The 6,665-nt window shown below is 44.9% G+C and overlaps 2 long non-coding RNA genes across 2 annotated transcripts in view; both read right to left on the bottom strand.

The window, feature by feature from the left end:
- The window catches only part of LOC138761705 (uncharacterized), a 25,245-nt gene extending 23,035 nt beyond the window's left edge, over positions 1-2,210 (bottom strand). The window contains exon 1 of the long non-coding RNA XR_011356439.1: positions 2,038-2,210. This is a non-coding gene — a long non-coding RNA (uncharacterized lncRNA). The remainder of the gene's footprint in view (positions 1-2,037) is intronic.
- A 615-nt stretch (positions 2,211-2,825) lies between these two features.
- Positions 2,826-6,665, bottom strand: part of LOC138761706 (uncharacterized) — a 29,698-nt gene continuing 25,858 nt past the window's right edge. The window contains exon 3 of the long non-coding RNA XR_011356440.1: positions 2,826-2,934. This is a non-coding gene — a long non-coding RNA (uncharacterized lncRNA). The remainder of the gene's footprint in view (positions 2,935-6,665) is intronic.

Below are 6,665 nucleotides of genomic sequence, written 5' to 3'. Positions count from 1 at the left end.
TCCAGGAATACATGCAACCCACATTGCAATACACAGACCCAGAACCGTTAATGACATTAAGATGTCTACATGTGGATAGGTCTTTTGGTAACTTGTGCAGTTCTGCATTTACAAGCAAGCCATTTAGACAGATGGAAAGTCTAATACAGTCTACAGCACAGAAACCGACCCATTGTGCCTCTTTTTGTTTTATCCCAAAAAAGACATTTTGAGCAGAATTTCATATCAGACAACAGTTCAAATGGGTTATTGAAGGAGAAACTTCTTTGGAGGCGTCAAAGGCATTTTTGAGAAATCCAAATGCAATTATCTTCACACATTTACATCGACTTACAGTGGGAGGACTCATACTCTTCCTTGACCATTCTGATTTAACCAGATCCTACTTATTTGTTTACAATATGGTAGAAGCCGATTTCCAGACCATGAAATCTGTGCTGCCCAATTAACTTTCCAACCCCCCACATTTTTGGAGAGTAAGAGGAAACTGGAGCATCTGGAGAAAACCCACACAGGTCATGGGAAGAACGTACAAACTCCTTAAAGACAGTGCTGGATTTGAAGCCAGATCCCGGGCACTGTAATAACTTGGCACTAACCGCTACGCTAACTGTGCCACCCATTGTTGTGGCTTTTGATTGTTGTGATTGATAAAGTTTGAAAACCCACTAAAACTCTTGGGAGTTCCTGCAAAGCTGTCATAAACACCCATCCGTTGGCAACCAGTTTAATAATATTGTTATAAGAGGTGGAGGAAGACCAATGGCCATTAAAAGTGAAAGGCTTGTTTTATATCTGCTACGAAGTAGTTGACACTGCTCAAGCTGACAGCTTCCTTCTAAGGGCATGTTTTTGAGGCATTTAGAAAATTCAGTTATTTATTCATTGAATAACTAAACTGCATCGAATCCTAGTCGAAGTACATAAAGTCCTTGGGGATATTTGTTTTCCATTTGAACCAAAACTTTAAGAAGAAATATAGGATTATTGCTGGATGTGCGCAACTGGTTGGTGTGGAATATGCAAAAGTGCTGGAGAAGCCCCGCAGGTCTTGCAGTATCAACAGGAAGTAAAAGGCAATCAACGTTTTGGGCCTGAGCCCTTCATCGAGATTCCTGTGACCTGCGGAGTTTCTCTCGCATTTTTGAGTATTGCACACAGCCCCAGCATCTGCCGATTTTCTCATTTGACTAGTCTTTTGGACCTGTAGGGCTGAATGGTCTGTTTTGGTGCTGTACCTCAATTTGCCTCTTTGACACATTAAATTCATTGCCATTGGATGATGTTGTTTTCAGTGTCAGTATTAGGGTCAATTAAGATTTGGCAGAGTCAAGTCTTTCCCAGGTTCGCTCAGCTTTGTCCATATTCCACACCAGTTGTTCTCGATGTGTTTGCAAGAAAGAATGCTTTTATAGTGTTCATCTGTGCTGAAATGTCAGTTTGCCCAAATTGTCAACCTGCATTTAATTGGTGTGAGTTTGTTTTTTAATTTTGCAAATTGATATCCAAACTCGATACATTTTTCAATTATTTGACAAAAGCATGTTGTTTGACAAGTAGAAAAGATTTTTTAAGAACAGAGGCATGAAAGGAGTGCACAGAAATGAAAGGGTGGGGAAGTGCTTTGAATTCAATGCAGTGCATTAATAGAGCCAGTGTTGGGCAGGAGTGGGATAGTGGAGACGAGGACAGATTTGGGAAGGGAGACACAAATTATACACAAGGAGGAAGTCAAAGAATGAAAAATAATCCCTGGAATAAAGCAAATGCACACTATCCCTCTTGTGTGAGTAGCTGCAGTGGATTACTGGGCTAAGACAAATCTGATATATCTACCAAAATGTTTGCCTTGTTGAAAAAGGAGCCAGCCCTTGGAATAGTTGGAGACCCCTCCTGTTTCAGATCAGTTCATCTCCAAAATTTTCCATTAAGGTGGTGCACATTGTATACCAGGAACCCTTCACTAGGCCTTTTTAGAGTGAAAAAAAAAGTGATTGTAAAGACAGATATTCTCTGTCAGTAAATTGCTTCACTTACCTCCATAAAGGTCCAAAGGAGGACTGACTGGTCGAACTAGCTCCATCTTCCTTCCACTTGGGGGAGGGGGGTAGACTCAAGGGGTTTTTGTACACAAAAGCATGTAATCGCCCGATCAAGTTTAAAAAAGGTGAATTTTCCATTTATGCTGATGACTAAAAATGCGGATGACGCGGTGCTTTTATGAGTGTTGATTTGTGAGCTGGCTTCGAAACTGAAGACGGCGGGGCGAGAAGTGCAGTAGCGCTGCCTGCCACCGTGATGTCAAACATGCACACTGGGAAGGTGACTGAAGAGCAGGTGCGAGCGCTAGTGGAGATCTGGGCAAGCAGTCTCAGGACTCAGGCAGATTTTCTGTTTGGTTCTTTAAAATTTGCGCTCTTGGGTCGCGGGCTGACGGCGTCATCGTGATGTCATCCACTCTCCCCTTTGGAGCCGAATTCAGCAGCAATCCTTTTACGGAGGAGGTGGAGTGATTTCGCTCCACCTCTGACATTACCTCCCCCACCCCCCCAGGCGGATGGGAGATGGAGTGAGTTCAACCAGTCAGTCCTCCTTTGGACCTTTTATGGAGGTAAGTGAAGCTATTTACTGACAGAGAATATCTGTCTTTACAATCGCTTTTTTTTCCTATAAAAGGGCTTTCAGGAGTGGAGCACTCCTTCAGTTTCGGAAGCTGGCTCACGATTCACCACTGCATCAAAGCACCGCACCATCCGCATTTTTGGTTGTCAGCATAAAAGGTAAATTTGCCTTTTTTTTTAAACTTGAGCAGGCAATTACGCGCCTTTTGAATATAAAAACCTCACTGACAGTTCTCCAATTCTGGGTCATTCATTCATCAGGAAGATGTACATAGCAGATTTGTTAACCAGCCAGATGAAGAATCATTGGTTCCTGTTCAAAAAAACACCTTGTTTTAATTTTTAAATAACTCCAGCTTCACCAATGCAAAATCATAATCCTGTTCTCTCTTGTTTCACATATTTTCCAAGTACACAACACATTTTTCAGAAGTATATGTCCCAGATGGTGCGCCTTGGCACTAGTAAATACCTCCACTCTGTGAACTGTGAAATTCTTTCCCTTTATAAATCAGCTTGTGAAATGGCATCAGATTGCAAATCAAAGAGGCCTTCGCACACTCTCTGCCCAAAAGCATTATGTATTCCTGAATGCACGCAAGACAGCTTTGACATGTTAAAAAGAATAAAATTATTTAATTCCACTTCATAAAAATTGGATCATTTGGCAGTCTCAACATCTTCACCGCCAGAGTTTGGGTCAATTTAATCCATTCCTTCAACTGGATCTAAGGGCAAAGAAAGAGCTTCTTTCCTGATAGTTTCCACACAGGTTGCAAACTCTGGTCTTGAGGGTTTACAGGAACACAGCGAGGCAGTTCAGTGAAGGAGGGCATTTGGCACACCTGCCTTCATCGTCCAGGGCATACAGTGCAACCCTTTTAATCTTCTGTGCATCCTCTGTCAAATCTTGAAGAAGAAGAGCACTGGAAATAAATGACAACATTTTGCACTCACATGATCATAGAGGAAAGGAAGAAATTGGAGGACATTGTGATTTTCAGGAATGGTCGACTTGGGGATATCAGAAAAGACAGCTTTCCATTCCACAGAGATGGGAAAACTGAGTCCCATGGATGAATGAGGACTGTTTCCATGCTTCTTTACGACTGTAACTCGAAGAGTCTGTAACAGTGGAAAAGCTGCCTTAAAGTGCCACTTCCTGAAAGCTCTGGAACTCCATAAATCTCCCTATCCCGAGTTTCCTTTATTAAAATCGACCTCTTTAACCACAATTTTGACCATCATCCTCTAATATCTAGGAACCGGGTTTGCCCAATCTTGGAGACACAGGAGATTGCTGATGGTTGAATTTGGCTGAAAACACAAGGAGCTGGTTAATAGAAGGTTGGTCAGCGCAGGGAGCTGGTTAGTGAAGCAAAATGATCAGCTACCAGTGCAGAATCCTCCCATTTGTTAAGGAACAGACATAACAAAAGATTGGCATAATGACCACCATTATGTCAACCTTCTGTTGGGCAACTAAAGCGGCATCGTCTGCAAAGAGTAGTTCACGGACAAGTTTCTCTTGTGTCTTGGTGTGAGCTTGCAGGCGCCTCAGATTGAAGAGACTGCCATCCGTGCGGTACCGGATGTAAACAGCGTCTTCATTGTTGGGGTCTTTCAGCCTGAAGAAAACTGAGGTCCTCCATCAGCCAGCTCCCCACCATGACTACCAGCCCCCCCACATCTCCATCGGGCACATAAAACTCAAAACGGTCAACCAGTTTACCTATCTCGGCTGCACCATTTCATCAGATGCAAGGATCGACAATGAGATAGACAACAGACTCGCCAAGGCAAATAGCGCCTTTGGAAGACTACACAAAAAAGTCTGGAAAAACAACCAACTGAAAAACCTCACAAAGATAAGCGTATACAGAGCCGTTGTCATACCCACACTCCTGTTCGGCTCCGAATCATGGGTCCTCTACCGGCACCACCTACGGCTCCTAGAACGCTTCCACCAGCGTTGTCTCCGCTCCATCCTCAACATCCATTGGAACGCTTACACCCCTAACGTCGAAGTACTCGAGATGGCAGAGGTCGACAGCATCGAGTCCACGCTGCTGAAGATCCAGCTGCGCTGGATGGGTCACGTCTCCAGAATGGAGGACCATCGCCTTCCCAAGATCGTGTTATATGGCGAGCTCTCCACTGGCCACCGTGACAGAGGTGCACCAAAGAAAAGGTACAAGGACTGCCTAAAGAAATCTCTTGGTGCCTGCCACATTGACCACCGCCAGTGGGCTGATAACGCCTCAAACCGTGCATCTTGGCGCCTCACAGTTTGGCGGGCAGCAACCTCCTTTGAAGAAGACCGCAGAGCCCACCTCACTGACAAAAGGCAAAGGAGGAAAAACCCAACACCCAACCCCAACCAACCAATTTTCCCCTGCAACCGCTGCAATCGTGTCTGCCTGTCCCGCATCGGACTTGTCAGCCACAAACGAGCCTGCAGCTGACGTGGACTTTTTACCCCCTCCATAAATCTTCGTCCGCGAAGCCAAGCCAAAGAAAAATGTCAACCTTCTGTACGAGCTCTATCGAGAACATTCTGATGGCTGCATCACAGTGTGGTACGGTTGCTAAAAGATTTAGACATACAGCACTGTAACAGGCCAATTCAGCCCTACGAGTCTGTGCTGCCCTGCACGTAGCATCTTTTAGCTGCTCCCGTCAGGGAAGAGATACAGGAGTATCAGACCCAGCACCACCAGGCTGAGGATCAGCTTCTTCCCACAGGCAGTGAGAATGCTGAAAGACCAAAGGAACTGCATGAACTATCCAAAACTCTCATTTGTACAAAGCAAAATCTATTTATTTATTTATTTGTATGGATAAAATATTGTTCTGTGTATGTATTGTTTGTCTGTATGTGTGTTATGTCTGGCTGTGTGTCTGCATGTTTTGCACCAAGGACAGAGAACACTGTTTCGTCAAGTTGTACTTGTACAGTCAGATGACAATAGATTTGACAACTTGACTACAGCACTGTCCTCAGCCTGAATGCTTGAAATCTGCACATCCTTCTGCCTGATCCTAGAGTGAACGGGTTCCAAGGGGGAAGTGGAGATGCAGAAGGGAAGAAACGGGGTGCTGTGGGACAACGACTCTCTCTGCTGCGTCACTACACCCTCCCCTGTCCTATCAGGATGGTAGGGGCCAGAGAGCTGTGAACAGGAGGTGCAGGTGCGGGTGCAGTTCTTCCTCCGGTCTTCAGTAGCGGTCATTGGGGTGAGGATGTTAAGAATCCTTTGAGACAGACATGCTGGTTCTCTTGCTTGAAGAATGAACTGACTCACACATTATGTGGGGGGGAGGGGGTTGAACTCATGAGGAGACACTGAGGTTTGGCCTGCTGTCAACTCTCTGATGTCATGAAGAAAGGATGATTCCTCCTCCCATGTGGCACTGAAGCTGCTCCACATCTTTGCTTTGTAGTTTCTGTGCTGGATTTGTGGTCTCCAGGTTACTAGAAGTCGAGAGAAATGTCTTCTTCCTGCTACCAGCCCCCAGGAATTGGGAATCACAGAGAGAGAGAAGTCTGGAAGCACTTCTAAATTTAGATAGATATCCAGCACTGTAATAGGCCCTTCGGCCCATGAGCCCATACCACCCAATTACACCCAATTAACCTCCAACCCCAGTGCAATTTTTGAACAGTGGGAGGAAACCGGAGCTCCCAGAGAAAACCCATGCAGACACTGAGAGAACGTACCAACTCCTTATTGACAGCACCTGATTCGAAACCCGGTCGGCGGTGCTGTAACAGCACTGTGCTAACCATTATGCTGACCGTGGCACCCTATCAAGAAGCAATTTGGTAGGTCTTGATTTAAAATTTAGGTCAATGAGTTTTACTAACCAAGGCAAGGCAGGCGTGTGAAGTTGAGTTACATTTCAACCACAATCTCATTGTGAATTGGAGGAGAGACTAGAGGTGCAGAATGGTCTTTTCCTGTCCCTCTGTTTGTTTTAGAGTTTATGATTGTTATGAAGGTGGATCCACTCTAACAATGCCTTGTTGTCTCAGTTCTCATC

Source organism: Narcine bancroftii, chromosome 4 (assembly GCF_036971445.1).
Source record: "Narcine bancroftii isolate sNarBan1 chromosome 4, sNarBan1.hap1, whole genome shotgun sequence".
Lineage (NCBI taxonomy): Eukaryota > Metazoa > Chordata > Chondrichthyes > Torpediniformes > Narcinidae > Narcine > Narcine bancroftii.
Note: the sequence above shows the minus strand (reverse complement) of the source record. Positions and strands in the feature narration are given on the sequence as shown.